Genomic DNA, 26,326 nt, shown 5'->3' on the forward strand with positions numbered 1-26,326 from the left:
TTAAGCCGACTTTTTCACTCTCCTCCTTCACTTTCATCAAGAGGCTCTTTAGTTCTTCTTCACTTTCTGCTATAAGGGTGGTGTCATCTGCACATCCGAGGTTGTTGATATTTCTCCCAGCAATCTTGATTCCAGCTTGTGCTTCTTCCAGCCCAGCGTTTCTCATGATGTACTCTGCATATAAGTTAAACAAGCAGGGTGACAATATACAGCCTTGATGTACTCCTTTTCTTATTTGGAACCAATCTGTTGTTCCATGTCCAGTTCTAACTGTTGCTTCTTGACCTGCATACAGGTTTCTCAAGAGGCAGATCAGGTGGTCTGGTATGCCCATCTCTTTCAGAATATTCCACAGTTTATTGTGATCCACACAAAGGCTTTGGCATAGTCAATAAAGCAGAAGTAGATGTTTTCTGAAACTCTCTTGCTTTTTCAATGATCCAGCGAATGTTGGCAATTTGATCTCTGGTTCCTCTGCCTTTTCTAAAACCAGCTTGAACATCTGGAAATTCACGGTTCACATATTGCTGAAGCCTGGCTTGGAGAATTTTGAGCATTACTTTACTAGCGTGTGAGATGAGTGCAACTGTGTGGTAGTTTGAGCATTCTTTGGCATTGCCTTTCTTTGGGACTGGAATGAAAACTGACCTTTTCCAGTCCTGTGGCCACTACTGAGTATTCCAAATTTGCTGACATATTGAGTGCAGCATTTTCACAGCATCATCTTTTAGGATTTGAAATAGCTCAACTGGAATTCCATCACCTCCACTAGCTTTGTTCATAGTGATGCTTCCTAAGGCCCACTTGACTTCACATTCCAGGATGTCTGGCTCTAGCTGAGTGTGAGTGATCACACCATCATAAAGTACAGTTCTTCTGTGTATTCTTGCCACCTCTTCTTAACATCTTTTGCTTCTGTTAGGTCCATACCATTTCTGTCCTTTATTGAGCCCAGTGTGCGCATATAGGGGCAGGGGAAAACAATGCTGATTCCCATAGGTCCCTAGATTCTACTGATGACCTTCTTAAGTCTGTAAACTGGACTGTAACTTCCAGAGTTTTCTCCCTCATTTTGTGGAATGGTCCAGAAGCAAGCCAGTATCCTTGGGCTACCTGGATATCTCCCCTGCCTTCTTCATGTTTTGATATGTTTCAGGTAAACACATTTATTATAGGATTCTACTCCAGATGAGGGAGTGTTGGGGGGTCCAATAAAGAGGAGAAATAAAGAATGGACATGGGTGCCTGTAAATGGACATTTCCATTAGGATCTTTCCTTTCTATGTTAATTATTATTTATATGGGTACCACAGTCACAAAAATATTCCAAAATATAAGACAGCTGTACAATAACATGTGGTCCTCTTCCAATCTTTACCATTTCCCAATTTATTTCCCCAACAGTAACTACTGTTACCAAGTTCTCAGGTATCCTTCCAGAGATGTCTGTCTACATAAATCAAGGATCAGAGTCTTTCTATACATTGATCCATAGGGCATGACTCATAGTAATCTTGAAAAGCTAACCTTGATATGGCAATAGAAACCACATCACATGAATTTGCCACATTCAAATGATGCTGCAACTGGCACCATTCACCAAAAAGAGCTTTCCTCTGCACATGAACACAGAGAGACTGCTCCTCCAGGCAAAGGTGAAAGTTTCAGCATTTGTTTATTGGACACCTACTCCGTGGCAGGTCCTGAGCTTGGCACTTGTGAACACACCTGGAGAAAAGAAGCAGTCCTTCTGAGCCAATCTGTGGACACAGCAGCACAGGGAAGCGGCTCGTGTTAATACATTAGACAAATGATAAAAACGTCAAAGATCTGTCTACACCAATCAGGGAGTCGCTCTTGGTTTGAAATGGGAAGCCAGTACAAAATGCTGGGTTCCCTCTGTTAAATGACATACACTTCTTCCTGCAATCCAACTTTTTCTTTTTTACACTAAAGCATCAAGAGGTGCCCTGAAGGGTGGCATGGTTTCTGGGTAGCGGGGATGGTCTGGGCACCGGGCAGAGACAGCAGGCAGCCCTGTTATTAGGCTGCTGGTACCCTCTTGCATTGGAGAAGGACGTGGCAACCCACTCCAGTGTCCATGCCTGGAGGACCCTGGAGGGCTGCAGTGCAAGGGGGCGCAGAGCCGGACACGCCTGAGCGACTACACCACCACCACCCCCCTCTGGCATTTTCCCTGGCTCTTTTCAGTGTCTCTGCTCTCCACAGGTAACCCGGTCTCACTGTTATTGATTACTGAAGAAGTGCTTTGGAATGGATGTAGCACATTTATTAAAAGAAGGAAGAGCCATTGATCAACACTTTGACAAATGTGCCGTCAGATGTGTTATTAGAAGGGGGAAAAGACTCTTTCCCAAGAAGAGCTAATCAGAAGCAGACATCATTAGGCAAAACATAAAGATTTCATAGCAGCAGCAGCAAGCCCAGGGCATCACAATCACATTCTCACTGGCTTTCAAAGAGATGGATTTCTCCATGCATCACTCTTTATCTCTGATTCACACAGATGGACTGCATTGGACAACTGTGTTCTAAGGCTTCCCTTTGCCTGAAAGGGAAAGTCGCTTTCCCTTTGAATGTGGCTAATTCATGTCCAACTCTTTGCAACCCTATGGACTATATACAGTCCATGGAATTCTCCAGGCCAGAATACTGGAGCGGGGAGCCTTTCCCTTCTCAAGGGGACCTTCCCAACCCAGGGATTGAACCCAGGTCTCCCGCACTGCAGGCAGATTCTTTACCAGCTGAGCCACAAGGGAAGCCCCAGAATACTGGAGCGGGTAGCCTATCCCTTCTCCAGTGGATCTTCCTGACCCAGGAATCGAGTCAGGGTCCCCTGCAGTGCAGGCAGATTCTCTACCAGCTGAGCTATCAGGGAAGCCTAGAATTTTCCAACTCTGTTGTTTTAATACAGGTGTTATTTGTAGTGGGTGTTCAATAAGCAAATGCTGAAGCATTTCATCTTTGCCTGGAGGAGCAGTCTCTCTGCGTTCACTGTGGCATGCACGGGGAAGCTCTATTTGGTGAATAGTGCCAGTAGCACCATCATTTGAACGTGGCTAGTTCATGTGGTGTGGCTTCCATTGTCACGTCGAGGTTTGCGTTACACAATCACTGAGTCATGCATTATGGATAGATGTATAGAAAGACTCTGATCCTTTATTTCTGGCCTCTATGCCAAAGCAATCTTCCCAAAGAAATTAACTTTGAGAAGTTAATAAATAAATATATTGTAAACCTTTGAAGGAAGCATTTTTCTGTTTTGTTTCCTTTTAATTTTTAATCAACCCCCCACCCCCACCCCATTCTTCTTCCACACCCACCAGCACCATATTCTCCGAAACAGCTGCTGGTCCAAACCTGGAGTGAATCAGAACAATGCGAAATACCAAACTCTACTTAGACACTCAATACCCAATAAAGAGAGCTGACGCCCTTGAGAAACCTTGAAACTAGAAGCACAAGAGTAAAATACAGCACCCCCTCCTCTTCACTCACCCTTCCTGAAGGCAGCTGCATCATCCTGACTTCTTTTAGGGAGATGGAGAAGAGGCTGTTTACTTGAATGTTTTAATTAGATCTAATGGGCTTTCCTGGTAGCTCATTGGTAAAGAATCCACCTGCCAATGCAGGCGATACACATATGAATCTTTGAGTTGGGATGAGCCCCTGGAGAAAGAAATGGTAACCCACTCCAGTATTCTTGCCTGGGAAATCCCACGAACAGAGGAGCCTGGCAGTCTATTGTCCATGGGGTCTCAAAAGAGTCAGAAACGACTTAGCAATTGAACAACAACAAATGAAGAGCAGAAGGCGGGTTTGAAGTCACCATCGTCCCAAGGGCCACTCAAACCACCGTCTAATAAACAATGGCCATCCGCTCTGTGCCAGGCGTGTGCCACAAAAGGGGATTAAAAAGTGACAAAGACCAAGTCCTAGACTTGAATAATTTCCACCCAGTGTTAGAATCGGCTTAGAAACAAACATACTGCCATATGTGGTGCCTAAAATGATCACAGGAGTGGATAGAATTTGGGGAAGGCAGAGATTTCTGTGGATACTGCTAGCTCCTGGGGATCCGAAAGGGTATAAAATAGAGTCACAAAGAATCACAGTAGTTCATGAAAAATAAAGACGGGTGGAGCAACACGTATTAAAGGAAAAAGAGTTAGGAAGAGATACTGCGGTACAAAGACTGCAGTAAGTCGTTTCTGACTCTTTTGAGACCCCATGGACAATAGACTGCCAGGCTCCTCTGTTCATGGGATTTCCCAGGCAAGAATACTGGAGTGGGTTGCCATTTCTTTCTCCAGGGGCTCATCCCAACTCAAAGATTCATATGTGTATCGCCTGCATTGGCAGGTGGATTCTTTACCAATGAGCTACCAGGAAAGCCCATTAGATCTAATAATGGAATAAACCCTGCAGAGAAAAGAGAGAGTCACGTCAGAATGGCCACTGACTGAACAAGCATCTGAGAGAGACGATGTACGGATGATAATGGACCCACCTGCTGTAAAAGGAAACTCAGGCTATGAGGTCTAGGGGCCCAGGATTGGGATCCCACGGTGTGAAGATGGGCCTGACCCCTCCAGTCAAGGGAAGAAGTGGGCCTCCTGAGTAGGTGGATCCAGAGAGACCCCTCAGGCCTTGCTGGAGACACAAGGACCCATCACTGTGCTCAGGGAGGTCCCAGTGCTAATAAAGGCAGAGCACGCTGTTGATGTGTTATAACTGGAGGCTGATACCGAGGCTGAGAGGCCTTGAGGTCCCAGAAGACACTCTTTATGGCATCTTACAGCTCTCTCTTTATTTTGGGGTGGCTCCAAAATCACTGCAGATGGTGATTGCAGCCATGAAATTAAAAGACGCTTACTCCTTGGAAGGAAAGTTATGACCAACCTACATAGCACATTCAAAAGCAGAGACATTACTTTGCCAACAAAGGTCTGTCTAGTCAAGGCTATGGTTTTTCCTGTGGTCATGTATGAATGTGAGAGTTGGACTGTGAAGAAAGATGAGCACCAAAGAATTGATGCTTTTGAACTGTGGTGTTGGAGAAGACTCTTGAGAGTCCCTTGGACTGCAAGGAGATCCACCCAGTCCATTCTGAAGGAGATCAGCCCTGGGATTTCTTTGGAAGAAATGATGCTAAAGCTGAAACTCCAGGACTTTGGCCACCTCATGCGAAGAGTTGACTCATTGGAAAAGACTCTGATGCTGGGAGGGATGAGGGGCAGGAGGAGAAGGGGATGACAGAGGATGAGATGGCTGGATGGCATCACTGACTTGATGGACGTGAGTCTGAGTGAACTCTGGGGGTTGGTGATAGACAGGGAGGCCTGGCGTGCTGCGATTCATGGGGTCGCAAAGAGTAGGACAAGACTAAGTGACTGAACTGAACTGACAGCTCTCTCTTCCTTACCAAACCTGGGCCAATTAGGGCAAAGACCAAGTCTTTACTGATCTTGGAATTGTCAGGACCTGGACCCTGTAGGTATTTACCCTGACAGTAAAGAATCTGCCTGCAATGCAGGAGACCCAGGTTTGATCCCTGGGTCAGTAAGATCCCCTGGAGAAGGAAATAGCTACCTACTGTAGCATTCTTGCCTGGAGAATTCCATGAACAAAGGAACTTGGTGGGCTACAGTCCATGGGGTCACAAAGAGTCAGACACGATTGAGCAACTAACACCCACACACAGATCTGGTAAGTATAGGATAACAATATTAAATGCTGAATATATGAGTAGATCCCTTGGTAGTTTCCACAGGATTTCCATGCATATGTGCACATTTAGTGCCCTCATTTCCATTCCATAAGTTGGGTTTTAAAAATTTCATTTTAGAGTCAGAGAACTGGAGGCTTCAAGAGACTGAATGCCTTTGCTGAGACTATGCAGCTGGGAAATAACAAGCCCTGGCCACCCATCTTCCCCTCAGGCCACCATCAGCACGTCCACTCTGTGCAAGTCTGACCATGGACTATGAGAAGCTCTTACGCTTGCCCCATCTCATCCCTCTCCATCTCCACTCATTCTCTAAGCAGGAGTGCGAGAAGCTTCCTTGTGCCAGAGACTTGACATCATGATGAATCAAAGTCCTTGCTTGCATGGAGCTTGCATTCCAGGAAGGAGACTGAAAATGAGCAAGAAAGGACATAGGAGACAAGAGCTACAAAGAAGCAAAACTCAAGGCTGTGACAGAGTGGGCTGGAGGAGGCCAGCGCAGCTTGGCAGGGTGACCCAGAACGAAGGCTCTCAGAGAGACAGCTGAGCTGAGGGCTGGTGAGAGGGGGAACCAGTCTTGCAAAAGCCTAAGGAGGAGTATTCCAGGTGGAGGATGGAGCACACGCATGGCCTCTCAAGTGGGAAGAGCTGGACACAGAGGAGGAGCAGGATGTTAGCCAAGCTGAGTTAGATGCCTCTCCCATTCTCACCAGTGCCCTGTGCCAATGCCTACAGTCTTTTCATGTTGTTCAGCCCTCGCTGATTTTCTCAGCTCTCCGTGGGCCTCTTTAACATGGGTCTCCTTCCCCTCTTCATTCCTGATGTCTGCCATAATCCCTGGCATGTGGTTGACGTCCAACTTCCCCCGCTACTGGGTCAAGGAGGTGATCTGAGCTCGTTGGAACACACTTGTAGGTACAGGTCTGAGGTCTTCAGGGAGGCCCAGAAGAATCAAAACAAAATCTGAAAGGGCTACAGAGTTGAGAAGGAAAAAAAAAAAAAAAGCCGCATCTGTAGCTACCTTCTGACAGATGTTATAAATGAGTAATTTATAAGTGTAATTTACAGGATATCTATGACAAAGCCCAGAGTGCTGATTCAGAGAAAACACGGGTGAGTAACGAGATTTTTATGGGATGTTGTATACAGGCTTGTTCAGAATTTGCAGCCTTGGTTTCTCAGGAATCACAAATGACTTCCCTGTCCATTCCCAACCCCTAGGCTGAAAAATACGGATTCAGACAGGAAACCAATAATACACATTTTAATAATTATAATGCATATTATAATTATTTATCAGATTACAATTATAATTGTTATATTATTATATATAATATAATTATAATATGCATTTAAATAATTATATCATGCCTGACAAGACCTTCTCTTTGGACTTGATGCCATAATCTCCTTTTCCTTGGCAGTCTCAGTAAACCCAGGTGGGCAGACAATCCCTTTAGAAGCTGTGGTATGTAGGGAAATCTACTCAGCTTCCACAGCGTGGCCCTTTATCCTCTTCTGCCTCCCACTCTTTATTTATGAGGCCACATTTGCATGAAAACACGATCATTGTTTCAGCCAGAGCCATTGTTAGGCTTAGGTTTTCTGAAGACTTTTCTAATTATAGAGACGATCTTGGGATTCATGAAATGCTCAGGATAGAAATATAGCTCATCAAGTAAAGAAGTCAGTAAGCTGAGGTTCTAGGGCCGGCTCCACCACTGAACTCACAGTGGAAACCACTTTCTGAATGTTTTCTCATGTGTCACGAAAGGATTGATCAAGACTAGTAGTTCCCAGCATAGAATTCTAAGAGGGTCAAACTCCTCAAAACATGCTTTTTGGTTTTTTAAAACTTCATGGAAAGCACAAATATTCCCTAAAAAGGCCTCCTACATATCTAAAACAGTGTTCTAAGTGACTTCTAATAGTCTAAACATATTCCAAACAAAATTCTTAATTTTTTTCCCTCCAAATCCATTTTATCCCAGCCCTCTCACCCTCATACACTCACTCACGTAGTCACTCAAACTAAGAATCTACTGCAGCCTTTGACTTCTCTCTGGCCCTCACCCCCACATGCGTGCCTGCTGAGTCACTGCAGTCGTGTCTGACTCTTTGTGACCCAATGGACTGCAGCCCGTCTGGCCCCCACCTCTCTCAGTAATGCTTCAGGAAGCCCTATCAGGTTGACTTTCAAAATGCGTCCCAAAGTCATCCATCTGTCTCCACCCCTGCTGTCTCTGCACCAGCCTGAGTCACGACCGTCTCTCAGCTGGCCCTGGCCATTCACCTCAAGACAGGCGCCCTGCTTCCTCAGCAGTGAATTACCCCGGTGACAATCCCTTCTCCAGTCTCAGCCTGTGACCACACCACATCAAACCCTGGGTGGCTCCTCTGGCCTTGGACATGAAAGCCTGCTCTCTAGGTGCCATCCAGCCCTCCCACCCAACCCCATCTTCTTCTAGACCCCCCACTCCACTGTAGTCTTCCACGCTCACTGGTCTTCTTTCTATTTCTAGAAAATGCTAAGCTCTTTCCCTCCTCTAGGCTGTGCGTTTTGTGGCATCTTTCTGAATCTTTCCTCCATGTCTTAAAGAGCTAGCCTCTTACTGTTTTAGATCTCAGCTCAGATGTAAATTTCTCTCTCTCACTCTTTCTCTCTGTTTGATCTCGTGCTTTCTATCTAAAATTGATAAAGTCAATTTTATTTGACATTGCCCACCACCACCTTCTCATAGTGTTTATCTTCATTTCTTTTATTCCTATCTGAAATTAATTAGATATTTTTAATTAAATGAACCTCTCCTTTTTTTTTTTTTTACTTTTTATTTCCTTTGACTTTATATAAGAACAATGTCTGGTCAAAAGTTCTTGCAATTCAGTTATTAACACTGATTCTCTTGGGCTGCTCTAAGCTCTGGCAATACATATGGCTTTAATGTTTTAAAAGGAGAAAAATATTTGATAATTAATAAGTATCATGATGACAGCTAAAATTTATTGACCACTTACCAAGTGCCAGGCATTGTGATAAGCATTTTATGGACAAGTCTCATTTAATTTTATAACAATCATATTACATAAATACTTTTATTATATACTCACTTTGTAGATAAAACAGCTTAAACAGAGATAGAGTCCAGTCAAATGCCTCCGGACATTATAAAAAAAGGTAAGTAGACAGGGCTTGAGCCCATGTGGTCTGCATTCTAAATCCATGCCCTTCAGCATCATAGTATTCTGCCTGTCTTAACAGCTACAAGTTAATCTTTTCCCACGTAAATTTTCCAAGCAATAAAAATCATTATCGTCAAAGAGCTCCAAAAATTTTTAGGATTATTTAAAATAAGAGTTGAGCTGATGCCACACTGGAGTTTCTTTGTCTAACAGCCGACAACCGAATTGTCAGCCTCCCAGTTTCAGATTGGAGAAGGCAATAGCAACCCACTCCAGTACTTTTGCCTGGAAAATCCCATGGACGGAGGAGCCTGGTAGGCTGCAGTCCATGGGGTCACTAGGAGTCGGACACGACTGAAGCGACTTAGCAGCAGCAGTTTCAGATATCAATCCATCAGGTTCAGAGCCACTATGTTGCTAATTAGTTCACTTCCAGGAGAAAATAGCTATCAAGGATATATGCCGGGGATGCTTAAAGATCAAGCTATTGACCCTCTGTAGGCAAATCCATGAGATGAGGCAAGATGTAGGCAAGATGAGAAACAGAATTTGTGTAGTAAGGATGGAACAAAGGGAGGAGGATGAGTGAAAAGATGCTCGTGGTAGGTGCTCCTGATTCTCTGGGAGAATTCTCTGGGCTGGGAGACGAAGTCTTTCCTGCAGAGCAGAGCCAGACAGGCACTGCCTCTCTTCACTGTCTTTCTCATACGTACTTCCTTTGTCTCCATCGATGCCGACAGTCCATTCATCACTATGTCTTAGCCTAGAAAATATTTTATTTCTAAAATGACATGGTATTTTCTCACATTGATCTAAGACAGTTTTATAGCTTAACTCTCAGAGAACAATCTTACCTACCTCAAATTCTTGTGAGGCATTTTGCAGTCCCTGTATTCTATCTACAGAAGGGTACTGGTTGGTCCAGAAGCAGGAGAGAGGGACACTGGAGAGCTGTCAACTGGTGGGCTAGGCCCCTTTGAATACTCCATTATGAGCCTTAAATGAGAAAAAAAAAAAAAATATATATATATATATGTCATTCTCCTTTTCCCCTTTTCTCTTCAGAGGTTTAAGTCTGACACCAGCAATAAGGCATCCTCTGCTTGTAACTCTGTCTTAATTCATCATTTACAACAGCTGATCTTATAACCTTCCCTGCTTGTATCATAATGAAGAGAAAAATTGATGGGCAGTCAGGGTAAAGGTTTTGCCAACTGCTATTGCTCTTACATAGGGATTGCCTGTGAGCATGTTTTTGTTTTGGGCTTTTTTTCCCACTTCTCCCCCTAAACTATCACGTGGAGAACAAGCCACAGGGAACCTGGAAGAAGCGTCTGATTTTCAGGAATCCCCAGAGCCGTGTCTTGGGGGAAGCCTCAGGGTGAATGCCTCTTGTCCTATTTTGGTCAGAAAATATTTTCATGATACAGGCAGTACATGGAGAAATAAAATTCTGGAAAAGAGGTTACCCTCTGAGAGTTAAACTAGTAAAATGCATGGTATCGTTGTACTTAGCCATCTGTGAGCATAAAGCAAAAGACAGCCTGTAAATGTGTCACTGCAGAATTTGCAGACACCCAGACCTCCAGTAAAGATGATGGGAGCAGTCTCAGGGAGAGAGTCTGAAACTTCACAGCAATTTAGAAAGCAGAAAGCTAATCAACTGCAAGGTACTCTGCCCAAGAAAAGCTAGGGGAGCGGGTGAGACTGCCACTCCAGAGAGCAATCAACACATGCTCCCCAGGAGGATGGCCGTTCTGAGCCAAGGGAAGAGAGAACCCCAGGGAAACACCTTGCACTTCTGAAAGCATCAATTTTACCAGAAGATCTTGTGGAAACTATATTCAAATAAACATGAATATTTCATAGAGTAGACAACTAGAGGGAATATTTTGTGCACTTTGAAGTTTACAATTGACTAGAAGAGAATATTTTTCTGTTTTCCCCAAGATCCTTTCATACACAGACAGGCAAACCTCACCTCAAACGTTTGCTCGCTTGTTAGTTTCATGCTTTAACGCTGTCACAAATTTGCACGTTCTCCCATACTGTCCCTCTCTCTTGCAAACACTGCACAGAATTGTCAGATCCAGGATAAGGACTTTCACCTGGCCCAAGTCACCCAAGTCAATTTGTTGTTGTTGTTCAATCACTAAGTCTTGTCTGACTCTTTGAGACCCCATGAACAGCAGCATGCCAGGCTTCTCTGTCCTTCACTATCTCCCAGAGTTTGCCCAGATTCATATCCATTGAGTCAGTGATGCTATCTAACTATCTCATCTTCTGTTGCCCCCTTTTCCTTTTGCCTTCAATCTTTCCCAGCATCAGGGTCTTTTCCAGTGAGTCAGTATTGGAGTTTCAGCTTCAGGATCAGTCCTTCCAATAAATGTTCAGGGTGATTTTCTTTAGGATTGACCGGTTTGATCTTCTTGCTGTCCAAGAGACTCTCAAGAGTCTTCTCCAACACCACAATTTGAAAGCATCAATTCTTTGGCATCCAGCCTTCATTACGATCCAACTCTCATATCCATACATGACTACTGGAAAAATCATAGCTTTGACTAGACAGACCTCTGTCAGCAAAATGATGTCTCTGTTTTTCAACACACTACTGTGTTTGCCATATCTTTCCTTCCAAGGAGCAAGCATCTTTGAATTTCATGGCAACAGTCACTATCTGCAGTGATTTTGGAGCCTAAGAAAATAAAATCTGTCACTGTTTCCACTTTTTCCCTTTCTATTTGCAATGAAGTGATGGGACCAGATGCCATGATCTTAGTTTTTTTGAATGTTGCGTTTTAAGCCAGCTTTTTCTCTCTCCTCTTTCACCCTCATCAAGAGGCTCTTTGGTCCCTCTTTGCATCCTGCCATTTGAGTGGTATCATCTGCATATCTGAGATTCTTAATATTTCTCCTGGCAATCTTGATTCCAGCTTTGAGCTTCATCCAGTCTGGCATTTCACATGATACAATCTGCATATAAGTTAAATAAGCAGGGTGACAATTTACAGCCTTGACATACTCCTTTCCCAATTTTTCCATTGTTCCATGTCTGGTTCCAACTGTTGCTTCTTGACCTCCATACAGGTTTCTCAGGAGACAAGTAAGGTGGTCTGGTATTCCCATCTCTTTAATAATTTTCCACGATTTGTTGTGATCCACACAGTCAAAGCCTTTAGCATAGTCAATGAAGCAAAAGTAGATGTTTTTCTGAAATTCTCTTGCTGTTTCTACGGTCCGATGGTTGTTGGCAACTTGATCTCTGGTTCTTCTACCTATTCTAAATCCAGTTTATATATCTGGAAGTTCTTGGTTCACATACTGTTGAAGTCTAGCTTGAAGGATTTTGAGCATTACCTTGCTAGCTTGGGAAATGGGCACAATTGTGCAGTACTTTGGATATTCTTTGGCATTGCCTTTTTTTGGGATTGGAATGAAAACTGACTTTCTCCAGTCCTGTGGCCACTGCTGAGTTTTCCAAATTTGCTGACATATTGCAGTGTTAGCACTTGAACAGGCCAAGCCAATACCTTCCCTAAAATTTCAATGTTTTCTATCAAAATTCAGTCAGAAGGAGAAATAATAGCAGTAATTCTAGTAGTGAAAATGTATTTGTACTGTAAGGAATTATTAACTAGCAGCATGGGACTGATGACATGGGACAAGGAGTGGGAATGCAGGCCAATCTGCCAGGCCGGTTCATTTATGGTTTGTCCACTGAGTTAGTAATTCTGAACCAACTCTATGGCTGCAAACCCTAAGACGCTTACTCTCTGGCCCTTTACAAAAAATACATGCTAACTCCTGCTCCAGAGAGTATGGGAATAGCTGGCATAGGACTGAGATAGAGCACCCAAAGAAGAATCATCTGAGGAAAAAAACCACCCACTGTGCCAGGCTGAGATTCAGACCTCACTTGCGAAGGTGTGGTTAAGGCCATCTGGATGGTGGGAAAATTCACGAAATGCTGGAGGCCAGTGCTGGCAAGCTGGAAACTGCCTTCTGGGGTTTAACCAGACTCATATGGAAGTCCCCTCCCCTTAGCCCCATTCCCACTAGGAATACACAGTTGGGCGTCAGCAAAACTCATTAAAGGGTTTTGTCACTGGGCAGGCCACACGCCACTGGTAGCCTTGAACCACAGAAACCACAGATAAAATTACACTAGAGCACTGGCAGCTCAGTGGCTAAAGAATCTGCCTGCAATGCAGGAGACCCCGGTTTGATTCCTGGGTCGGGAAGATACGCTGGAGAAGGGATAGACCACCCTCCAGTATTCTTGGGCTTCCCTGGTGGTTCAACTGGTTAAAAAAATCTGCCTGAAATGAGGAAGACCTGGCTTCAGTCCCTGGGTTGGGAAGATCCCCTGGAGAAGGGAAAGGCTACCCACTCCAGTATTCTGGCCTGGAGAATTCCATGGACTTGTATAACCCATGGGGTCGCAAAGAGTTGGACACAACTGAGTGACTTTCACTTTCATTTTCAGAACCTGAAGGAGGAGTCCTTCAGCCTACAATGTCCCTCCAAACTTCCCTGTTGACAAAGCCTGGTATCTAGCCACCTGGTAAACAAAAAAATGTTTACAGGACGCAGCTCCAACATCACAAACCAGGGCAAACAGCATGAATTTGGTGCTGAGAAGCAACAAATCAGTACCAGTACTAAGAAATATGTTAAAAGAACAGCAATTTCATAGCTTCTGTTGAGTATTTCTATTGCTAGGTTGAAAAGACCTGATATTTAGAAATAGGGCTTAAATACAAGCACTTCCCTGATGGTCCAGTGGCTAAGACCATGCACTTCCAATGCAGCGGACATGAGTTCAATCCCTGATCAGGGAACAAAGATCCCACATGCTGTGTGGCATGGCCAAAGTTTTTTTTTGTTTTTTTTTTAATAATTAAAATAACGATAAGAATAATAAAATACTTTTTAAAAGATTCATGTATAACTGTCCCTTCCTTTGAATTCCACTAAAATGGCAGTAAAACAAAATTTTAAGTATAAAACTCCAAAGAATAGAAACAGGAGTAGGAAAACAAAGAAATTTTTTTTAAGCTCAAGAAACTTTAAGAAGATAGAAAGCAAGTCAAGGGAACAGCAGTAAGTGATGCAGAGTGGGTGACATCAGCCCCAGATGCCCGCGAGTGGATGTGAGGCAATTCACCCCACAGAACCTCTGAAAGGTACAGAATGTGGGGTCAATGGGCCTCACGAAAGTTCAGAGTGAGTAAAAAGGCTGAAAACACAGTATACTCATTTGCTCAGGCGGAGATAACCAAGTACCACCAACTGGGTGGCTTAAACAATAGAAGCTTCTCTCCTCACAGTTGTGGAAGCTGGAAGTCCCAGAACAAGGTGTCAACAGTTTGTCTCTTCTACGGGCTCTCTCTGGCTTGTAATTGGCCCTCTTCTCCCTGTCTTCACATAGCTTTCCCACTCTAATCGTCTGAGTCCACATTTCCTCTTCTTCTCATGAGGAAATGAGTCATATTGGATTAGGGCCCACTGTGATGATTTCATTTTAACTCAATTGCCTCCTTAAAGATTATCTCCTGATAATCTGAGGTTCTTTAGCAAATGAATTTGTGGAGAGAGTGGTACCCAACTCAACCCACAATACACAGGGGACAGTCAAAGGTCTTTCTGCGGAGTGGTTGACATCTGCCTCCTTCTTCTCCTCAGGAAGCCAACCAACTACCTACAAGCACGTGGACACACACACTAGGGACCCGTGGCCTATTCTCAGGAGAAGCCAAGTGGAGAAGATGCAGCACATTCTTCAAAATGCAGAGAAAAGAGGGGTTACGAATCAAAAGCAAGAGTTTAAGTGACATTTCTGCTCCTATAAATAACAGGTGGGTGACTTGAGAAGTCTTTTGAGAAATCTAAGATCCCCAAATAAACAGTGCCAGATGTTAGGCTTCCCTGCTGGCTCAGATGGTAAAGAATCTCCCTGAGATGCGGGAGACCTGGATGCGATCCTGGGTTGGGAAGATCACCTGGAGAAGAGGATGGCCACCCACTCCAAGATTCTCGCCTGGAGAATCTCATAGGAGTCTGGCAGGCTGCAGTCCATGGAGTCACAAAGAGTCGGACATGACTGAACAAACTTTACTTTCAGATACTGATGTCAGATCTATAGGTAGACATCAGTCCCAGTGCCTTGAAAATTATTCATGAAGATGTTCAATCTACACTCTCAGCGCTTCTGGTCAGTCTTTAGTCATCACTATTAAATGTGAATGAACAACCAGACTTTTAGAAAAAAAGCATAAAGCGTGAGAAAAGCCCCCCAAAGCATAGTAAAATCTTCAATAGCTAGGGAAAGCCCAAAAAGCAGTAACTGAGAGAAGGAGAAGGAAGAGGAAGAAGGGAGGGAACAGGAGCAGGAGGAGAAGGGAGAAGGAGAGGAGGAGAGGGCAGAGGTGCAGAAGGGAGCTCTCAGCTCGAGTGAACGAGCTAGAAGGAGCAACATTAGAGGGGTAAGGGAAGATATCGTAAACGCAAGGTGGGATGCTGTGCAGACAAGGGAAGAAGAGAGACAATTAGGAAAAACGGAAAACTGGTGGTCTAAGCAAACATTGATTGGTAGATAAAAATTAAGATATACTGCATAAAGTAGTGCAGATAAAGCAAAAGGCTGAAGCTAGGAGGAAAAAAGGTGTGACATCTAGAGTACTGACCCAAGAAGCCCAAACACAGACTAACAAAACAGACAACAATGGAGAGGGGAAGTTATTTTGAAATTCATACCCAAGAACATTTCCCAGAACCAAAAAATAAGAGAATCTTCTGATTGAAAGAACATCTCATTGCACCCAGCACAATGAATGATAAAGGGCAAACACAGGGACTCTTCATTATGAAATTTCAGAACCAGAGAGTAAAAGGAAAAAAATCCTATAAATTACCTGGGGATGGGGGCAGGAAGCTTCATTGACAAAGGGTATGGAATGGAATAATATCAGACTACTTGACAACAAACCTGGAGATCAGAAAGCAACAGAGAAAAATGGTTTGTCAAGTGTGAGGCACAATGATTTGCAACCCTGCATTGCGTGCTGAGTTTAGTCGCTTCAGTCCTGTCTGACTCCATGGACTATAACCCACCAGGCTCCCTGTCCTGGGATTCTCCGGGCAAAGAATACTGGCGTGGGTGGCCATGCCCTCCCCCAGGGGTGTCTTCTCAACCCAGGGACCAAACCCAGGTCTCCCACGTTGCAGACAGATTCTTTCACCATCTGAGCCACTCCAGCCAAATTATCTACCAAGTATAGAGGCAGAGCAAAAACACTTTCAGAAAAACAAAATTCCAGATGTGTCATTATCACTGGGAACAGCTGGATTCCTAGGAATCCAGGAGCATGTGTTCAGCAAAGTGAGAGAGTAAACCAAAAAAAAAAAAAGTTTCCAGGAAAAGAGTGGGTCGAGCACAAGAACACAAACAGAAGTCCACACTGAACAGTGCACAGCAGGCCCATGAAGCAGCTGTCCAAATGGAAACAGAAGAGGGGAGCACTGCAGAGAGAAAAGCGCTGTAACTGCTCAGTCCTGTCCAACTCCTTGTGACCCCACGGACCATACCCACCAGGCTCCTTGTCCATGAGATTCTCCAGGCAAGAATGCTGGAGTGGGTTGTCATTTCCTTCTCCAGGGAATCTTCCTGACCCGGGGATCAAACCCAGGTCTCCTATATTGCAGGCAGACTCTTTACCATTTTAGCCACCAGGGAAGCCCTAACCCAGTGAAAATAAGCGGTTTATGGATTGTTTTTGGAGCATTTGGAAAATAATATGGATAGCTATAAAAGAAGTACAGTAGATCACTTAAAAAAATAAAGTACAAGCACACAAAAAGTAAGCAAAACATGAAGAAAATATTAACTCAAGGGGAAAAGTTACAAGAAAGAAAATATCTTTATTACATAGCTTTTGGCTATTAACACTTTTCTTATGGCAATAATAATGTCAGTCTTGATCACTGATTTGACCAAAATTTTTTCTATCATTTTAATGAGAGTATAGGTAGAGAAGGAAGGTGGAGTGCGGATGGAAGGGAAGTGAGAGAACTAGATCCTCATCTATCACAAGACAATGTCAATACATAATATCTACAATTAATACATGGCAAAGCATGCATTTCATTTAGAAATATGGAGGTAAGCACGAAAAAGCTAGAGCTAAGAACTGAAAGCAATTGTCTATGGGGAGTTGAAGTGTAGAGTTGGAAATGCTTAGTTGGGGACCTCTGGTTTTCACTATACATCATTTACGACTTGAATTTCAAACTAGAGCATACATTACTTTATTTAAAAAATTGAACTTAAGAAGCAAAGAACTGGGCTAGGAAACAGGCAGCTGCCTGGTCACCAAAGCACCTTTAGAACCTGATAAATAGTGGAGTGAGTATTGGACTTCCTGCAGGGCTATAGAAAGGGGCTCATGTTATTTTAACTATATGTCAAAGTGGGGAAAGTGAGACCAGCAGAATGAAGGACTCAAAAATATTGGGGTTAAAAGCAGAACCCAAAATTCATGAACTTTAATAAATCGTAGGGTCTCTTTTGGCTTAATCTTTGCAGACGAGTAACCAAAAGTAACTCCATTCAAAAAAAAAAAAAGAAAAGAAATTCAATTCATAATCCAGAACAACCGTTTTTAAAATCTCCCCTTCTGTCTTCACTTCTCTTGCTGTTCACAATGGCCTTGGACCTCGAAAGCAAACCCTCCTCTCTCCACACCACACACCTACCCAGCCCTTGATTGTGAAGACTGACTTGGCTCCTCTCCCTTTTCTCCACACCTGTGGCCTGACCCTCTCCACGTTTTCTTTCCATTTTATTTTCACTAAGTAGGTTGGCAAGAGCTTTTCTTTAGTTAGCAGAATTGGAGAAGAGAGGAAACCATAGCAAGGTAATAAATATCGTCCTTATTCTCACTCCTAGAATTCTCTGGGTTAAAATCGAAGGCATGAAAAACATTTCACACACAATGCCCTTTCTTTAAGTTACTCCTGCAAAGGACCGCTGTGGTGTGCTTTTGTTCTTGGGGTGAGTGTGCGAAGCTCTGAGCAGAGACAACAGAACTCCACACACTGGCTATTCCCAGGCGGGAGAGACCCAGACCTCAGGGCTAGGGACTAGGACAGATGCTCTCCTGCAGCGCAGGGATCCACTTCTGCATGGTTCACACCGCTGTGTCCCCAGTACCCAAAGAGAGCCTGCCCTGAACTTGGTACTCAATAAATCATTGAAAACTTGAATCTCTGGGAGCTAATATCTTAGCGAGGTCACAGTCTCTCCATGCAAGTCCCTTCTCCCAGCAGTGACCCAGCCACAAGGCAAAGTGGTATTTCTCTTGCAAACAGAAACTGGACTGCCAGGGTCTGCCCCAGCCTCCCCAGCTGGTGGGCATGAGGCCATTCCCCAGCACCTTCTTGATACACTAAGAGGATCTGGTTTCTGAGCATACACCACCAGGTATCTGACCTCAAACTCGGGTGAATTCACCTAGGAAATGTCCCCTAAGAGGGCCCCTTGCCTGTCTGCCAGCGTCCCCTGGTGATGCCTCCAGCTTCATACATAATCGAGTGTTTACAGAGCTAGAGTGCTGGGCTGGGAACCACGAGACCCAGAACTGAAAACCAAGTTCAGAGCCCCTCACTCTACAAGAGTGGAATTTCGTACCCAGAGCTTGGAGAAAGTGGAAATACCCAAGAACACATACAACAGAAGCGCAGAATCAGAGAGTTGCTAGACAGTCGGTGTGCGGGAGGAACCAGGGCTCTGGGGCACTGGGAGGAAGTTCACGGCGGGACGAGTCAGTCAGCATGGGTGACTCTAGCAAGATACAGCAGCTCAGAAACAATCGGTAAGGACATATCAAAATGACAGAGGGAAATATTTTGAGACTTTTTTTGTCTTATTTTTTAAGTCTTTATTGACTTTGTTACAGTATTATTTCTGGTTTATGTTTTGGTTTTTTGGCCACAAGGCATGTGGGATCTTGACTCCGCAACCAGGGCTGGAACCTGATTCCAGGACTGCTCCTCCACCCCAGAGGACATTCTAAAACGCATTTCTGTACAAATGCAGGTGACTCACAGACGTATTCTGAAACAAGTTACTTGACATGGACTTCCCTCGACCATGCCCTTGTTCAGTCGCTAAGTCGAGTCTGACTCTTTGTGCATGAACTGCTGCACGCCAGGCTCTCCTGTCCTTTGCTATCTCCCAGAGCTCGCTCAAACTCATGTCCGTCGAGTCAATGATGCCATCCAACCATCTCATCTTCCGTCCTCCCCTTCTCCTCCTGCCTTCAATCTTTCCCAGGACCAGGGTCTTCTCCAGTGAGTCAGCTCTTTGCATCAGGTGGCCAAAGTATTGGAGCTTCAGCTTCAGCATCAGTCCTTCCAATGAATATTCAGGACTGATTTCCTTTAGGGTTGACTGATTTGATCTCCTTGCTGTCCAAGGGTGGACAGGGTATTGGAGCTTCAGCTTCAGTGGGCCGACCATGCCCTAGGATGACTCTATTTTGTTTCCAGAGGTAGAAAGAAATGCTACTTCTCCTGGGGAGAAAAAGTCAAGGGGAATGGATTTCCCATTATAACTGGGTCTCCTTTGTTACTTTAGTGCCTACTGTCATCTAAGTCATTTCAAAAATCTGAAAAGCAGTCTTATTTTCAAATTCATAATGTTGACCAAAGAGACTTGCCTTTATTATGCTCATAAATCATTCATACCTCCTTCATAACAAAGAAATTATTTTTAATTTTTAGAATGCTTTTTTTTCTTTCTTCCCAACACGAGAGGAAATGAGAATAATATTTTATGTTAATAGGAACAAAATGTTCAAAATGTATGCACTGTATAGAAATCTTATAAAATGTTTCACTGGCAACATTTTTTAACCAACAAAGGAAATGAAACACAAAAAGCCACATTAAAAGAACCTGACGATTTTTGCTTTAACGAGGAACCTGAGAGGAGTGGATTGCGGGTGGGTGGAGGGGCGTCTGGTGAGAAAACGGGAGTCCACAGGGCCAGTGTGGTTAGGGGCTGCGCTGGGTCCCATTGGGAAGCCCAGACCAACTCTCAGGTGAACTGCCTTCCAGGGGGCAGGGAAGTCTTCCAGAGAGGGATCAAAATCCCTGAGCCCAGCATCCAGGAACTGAGGCAGGTGCTGTAACATGGGAAACCCTTTCCCTCTGCCAGAAAGATGCCGTGACTTCTTGGACCATGCAGTTGCTCCGGTGATAACCCAGGGATCACTTTAACGCTTTGAAAGGTTAATAGTGTGGGGAGGGGAAAAGGAAATTGTTGTTATTGCTCAGTCGCTAAGTTGTGTCTGACTCTGCGACCCCATCGACTGCAGCACGCCAGGCTTCCCTGTCCTCTGGTATCTCCTGAAGTTTGCTCAAACCCATGTCCATTGAGTCAGTGACACTATCTAACCATCTCATCCTCTGCTGCCCCCTTTTCCTTTTGCCTTCAATCTTTCCCAGTATCAGGGTCTTTTCCAATGAGTCAGCTCTTCATATAAGGAGGCCAAAGGATTGGAGCTTCAGCATCAGTCCTTCCAATGACTATTCAGGGTTTATATTCTTTCGGATGGACTGGGTTGGTCTCCTTGCAGTCTGAGTTACTTTCAAGGGTCTTTTTCAGCACCACAATTTGAAAGCATCAATAGTTAACAGTAAAAAGAAGGGAGCATCTCACCAAAACCCACAGCACTGGCAGGAAACAAGGTTCAGAGGGGAGGGAGTCATTTCTTCGACACTGACTGAGTGGCATGTGGTGGTTGCAAATAGGCCAGTAAATGCAAAAGGGGTCCATCGCACTGTGGAATTGTTGGCATGTGGTGGGACGGGATTCTGGGGTAACTAGGCTTCCCAGTATCCAGAGATTTATGACCTACACTTTCAGATTTCAGCACCTTCCTGTGGGAACAGCCACCCTGAGTCCTATGGGTGAGCTGACGGGGCACTTGAATAGTTGGGGAAAGACCGTCACTCTCAAGGCAGGATAAATGAAACAAGCAGTTTCCTTTGCCAGGAACTCTGCAGATGGAGACAAACCTCTCCTACCCCTCTGCTCAAATGCCACTCACTGAGTTCCTAACATCTGAAGTATTCAAAATGCTTTGAATTAGTCTCATCCTTGTGAAAATGCATTTTAAAACAGGTTATGCAACAAATGAATCAGTTTCTGGAGGGCAGATTTTGATTAGTGAGAAAGGGGAAAGAGAAGAGTGAAGGGGAAAAAAAAAAAACCATATTCTGAGGACCCATTATATGCCAATTGCTTTGCCTGGGCGCTTATTCTATTTATCTCATGTAAGTCTCCAAGTAGCCCTTGTAAATAGGCATAAGCTCTTGAACTGGTGAATTTTTTGCCTTTTTTTTTTTTTTTTTTTTTTTGCACCAGTTTCCCTTATTCTCTCTGCATCTGTTCCCTGCCCTTTGGACTGCGTTGGCCAGGCTCCCATTTCTGGTAGGGACCAGCCAGTGGGAGACACTGGTACAGGATCACAAGGTTGAAACAAAGAGAGAGCCAGACCAAGGTGTTTCTTGATCTTGATTCTGTCCATATTTCCAAGCTACATTTCTGCCTGCGGCTGTTTTTCATTATAAACCTCTTAATATTTGACTCAAGCTATAGCTTGCGTTATTTTGATAACATCAATTTCAAGAAACAAAGAACTGTACTAAGGGGAACAAATTGGAGAGAGAAGGGACTGTTGGTTACGCGGGAACTGAGAGACCCCACAGGAACGTTGAAACGCTCAGACACCAGTGGGGGTGGGGACCTCGGTTCATCACTCACAAGCTCCTCCACCGGAACCACAGGTGACCTGGTTGCGGGCACTTGGCTTCCATCGTTGCTGTTGTTCAGCTGCCCAGGCATGTCCAGCTCTTTTGCTCCCCCTTGGATTGGGGTTTTCCAGGCAAGAATATTGGAGTGGGTTGCCATTTCCTTTCTCCAGGGGACCTTCCCAACCCTGGGATTGAACCCACATCTCCTGGTTTGCAGACAGATCATTTACTGCTGAGCCACTGGGGAAGCCCTTCAGCTTTCTCCTAACTAGGATGGTTTTCCAGTTTTCTTGCTTGAGGCAGTGTTCATCTCTCTCCTTGTTTCTGAAGCTTCCCCTGTTCCTCTACACTTCTTTCTTCTGCTGGGACCTACAGGCCAAAAAAAAAAAAAAAACGCCTTCAATGTTTCCCTCTAGAAAAAGCCACTAGCTCTACGACAACTGGGAATTCTGTGCACAACTCAGGTATCTCACCTTTGTTCAGATACCCACCTCCACCATCACTCACACTAGACTACCAATGATCTGTTGCTGTTGTTCAGTTGCTAAGTCATGCCCAACCCATTGTGACCCCATGAACTGTAGCACGCCAGCCTTCTCTGTCCTTCAGTATGTCCCATCTGATCAGATCAGTCGCTCAGTCGTGTCCGACTCTTTGCGACCCCATGAATCGCAGCACACCAGGCCTCCCTGTCCATCACCAACTCCCAGAGTTCACTCACACTCACAATCATCGAGTCAGTGATGCCATCCAGCCATCTCATCCTCTGCCGTCCCCTTCTCCTCCTGCCCCCAATCCCTCCCAGCATCAGACTCTTTTCCAATGAGTCAACTCTTCCCATGAGGTGGCCAAAGTACTGGAGTTTCAGCTTTAGCATCATTCCTTCCAAAGAAATCCCAGGGCTGATCTCCTTCAGAATGGACTGGTTGGATCTCCTTGCAGTCCAAGGGACTCTCAAGAGTCTTCTCCAACACCACAGTTCAAAAACATCAATTCTTCAGCACTCAGCCTTCTTCACAGTCCAACTCTCACATCCATACATGACCACAGGAAAAACCATAGCCTTGACTAGACGAACCTTGTTGGCAGAGTAATGTCTCTGCTTTGGAATATGCTGTCTAGGTTGGTCATAACTTTCCTTCCAAGGAGTAAGCGTCTTTTAATTTCATGGCTGAAGTCACCATCTGCAGTGATTTTGGAGCCCAGAAAAATAAAATCTGACACTGTTTCCACTGTTTCCCCATCTATTTCCCATGAAGTGGTGGGACCGGATGCCATGATCTTTGTTTTCTGAATGTTAAGCTTTAAGCCAACTTTTTCACTCTCCACTTTCACTTTCATCAAGAAGCTTTGAGTTCCTCTTCACTTTCTGCCCTAAGGGTGGTGTCATCTGCATATCTGAGGTTATTGATATTTCTCCCTGCAATCTTGATTCCAGCTTGTGTTTCTTCCAGTCCAGCATTTCTCATGATGTACTCTGCATATAAGTTAAATAAACAGGGTGACGATATACAGCCTTGACAAACTCCGTTTCCTATTTGGAACCAGTCTGTTGTTCCATGTCTAGTCCTAACTGTTGCTTCCCGACCTGCATACAAATTTCTCAAGAGGCAGATCAGGTGGTCTGGTATTCCCATCTCGTTCAGAATTTTCCACAGTTTATTGTGATCCACACAGTCAAAGGCTTTGGCATAGTCAATAAAGCAGAAATGGCTGTTTTTCTGGAACTCTCTTGCTTTTTTGATGATCCAGCAGATGTTGGCAATTTGGTCTCTGGTTCCTCTATCTTTTCTAAAACCACTTTGAACATCTGGAAGTTCACAGTTCACATATTGCTGAAGCCTGGCTTGGAGAATTTTGAGCATTACTTTACTAACATGTGAGATGAGTGCAATTGTGCAGTAGCTTGAGCATTCTTTGGCATTGCCTTTCTTTGGGATTGGAACGAAAACTGGCCTTTTCCAATCCTGTGGCCACTGCTGAGTTTTCCAAATTTGCTGGCATATTGAGTGCAGCACTGTCACAGCATCATCTTTCAGGATTTTAAATAGCTCAACTGGAATTCCATCACCTCCACTAGCTTTGTTCATAGTGATGCTTTCTAAGGCCCACTTGACTTCACATTCCAGGATGTCTGGCTCTAGGTCAGTGATCACACCATCGTGATTATCTGGGTCGTGAAGATCTTTTTGTACAGTTCTTCTGTGTATTCTTGCCACCTCTTCTTAATATCTTCTGCTTCTGTTAGGTCCATGCCATTTCTGTCCTTTATCAAGCCCATCTTTGCATGAAATGTTCCCTTGGTATCTCTAATTTTCTTGAAGAGATCACTAGTCTTTCCCATTCTGTTGTTTTGCTCTATTTCTTTGCATTGATCGCTGAAGAAGGCTTTCTTATCTCTTCTTGCTATTCATTGGAACTCTGCATTCAGATGCTTATATCTTTCCTTTTCTCCTGTGCTTTTTGCTTCTCTTCTTTTCACAGCTATTTGTAAGCCCTCCCCAGATGGCCATTTTTCTTTTTTGCATTTCTTTTCCATGGGGATGGTCTTGATCCCTGTCTCCTATACAATGTCACGGACCTCATTCCATAGTTCATCAGGCAGTCTATCTATCAGATCTAGGCCCTTAAATCTATTTCTCACTTCCACTGTATAATCATAAGGGATTTGATTTAGGTCATACCTGAAAGGTCTAGTGGTTTTCCCTACTTTCTTAAATTTAAGTCTGAATTTGGAAATAAGGAGTTCATGGTCTGAGCCACAGTCAGCTCCTGGTCTTGTTTTTGCTGACTGTATAGAGCTTCTCCATCTTTGGCTGCAAAGAATATAATCAATCTGATTTTGGTGTTGACCATCTGGTGATGTCCATGTATAGTCTTCTCTTGTGTTGTTGGAAGAGGGTGTATGTTACGACCAGTGCATTTTCTTGGCAAATCTCTATTAGTCTTTGCCCTGCTTCATTCCATATTCCAAGGCCAAATTTGCCTGTTACTCCAGGTGTTTCTTGACTTCCTACTTTTGTATTCCAGTCCCCTATAATGAAAAGGACATCATTTTTGAAAATCATGCCCATTGAGTTGGTGATGCCATCCAACCATCTCATCCTCTGTCACCCCCTTCTCATCCTGTTCTCAATCTTTCACAGCATCTGGGTCTTTTTCAGTGAGTCAGACCTTTCCATCAGTTCAGTTCAGTTCAGTCAGTCAGTCATGTCCAACTCTTTGCCACCCCATGAATCGCAACACGCCAGGCCTCCCTGTCCATCACCAACTCCTGGAGTTCACTCACACTCATGTCCATTGAGTCAGTGATGCCATCCAGCCATCTCATCCTCTGTCGTCCCCTTCTCCTCTTGCCCCCTATCCCTCCCAGCATCAGAGTCTTTTCCAATGAGTCAACTCTTCACATGAGGTGGCCAAAGTACTGGAGTTTCAGCTTTAGCATCATTCCTTCCAAAGAAACCCCAGGGCTGATCTCCTTCAGAATGGACTGATTGGATCTCCTTGCAGTCCAAGGCACGCTCAAGGGTCTTCTCCAACACCACAGTTCAAAAGCATCAATTCTTCAGTGCTCAGCTTTCTTCACAGTCCAACTCTCACATACATACATGACCACTGGAAAAACCATAGCCTTGACTAGATGGACCTTTGTTGGCAAAGTAATGTCTCTGCTTTTCAATATGCTATCTAGGTTGGACATAACTTTTCTTCCAAGGAGTAAGCGTCTTTTAATTTCATGGCTGCAGTCACCATCTGCAGTGATTTTGGAGCCCAAAAAAATGAAGTCTGACATTGTTTCCACTGTTTCCCCATCTATTTCCCATGAAGTGATGGGACCAGATGCCATGATCTTCGTTTTCTGAATGTTGAGTTTTAAGCCAACTTTTTCACTCACCTCTTTCACATTCATCAAGAGGTTTTTTAGTTCCTCTTCACTTTCTGCCATAAGGGTGGTGTCATCTGCATGTCTGAGGTTATTGATATTTCTCCTGGCAATCTTGATTCCAGCTTGTGCTTCTTCCAGCCCAGCGTTTCTCATGATGTACTCTGAATATAAGTTAAATAAGTATTCTTTGCAGCCAAAGATGGAGAAGCTCTATACAGTCAGCAAAAACAAGACCAGGAGCTGACTGTGGCTCAGACCATGAACTCCTTATTTCCAAATTCAGACTTAAATTTAAGAAAGTAGGGAAAACCACTAGACCTTTCAGGTATGACCTAAATCAAATCCCTTATGATTATACAGTGGAAGTGAGAAATAGATTTAAGGGCCTAAATCTGATAGATAGACTGCCTGATGAACTATGGAATGAGGTTCGTGACATTGTACAGGAGACAGGGATCAAGACCATCCCCATGGAAAAGAAATGCAAAAAAGAAAAATGGCCGTCTAGGGAGGGCTTACAAATAGCTGTGAAAAGAAGAGAAGCAAAAAGCACAGGAGAAAAGGAAAGATATAAGCATCTGAATGCAGAGTTCCAATGAATAGCAAGAAGAGATAAGAAAGCCTTCTTCAGCGATCAATGCAAAGAAATAGAGCAAAACAACAGAATGGGAAAGACTAGTGATCTCTTCAAG

The sequence above is a fragment of the Bos javanicus genome, chromosome 10 (assembly GCF_032452875.1).
Source record: "Bos javanicus breed banteng chromosome 10, ARS-OSU_banteng_1.0, whole genome shotgun sequence".
NCBI classification, from domain to species: Eukaryota; Metazoa; Chordata; class Mammalia; order Artiodactyla; family Bovidae; genus Bos; species Bos javanicus.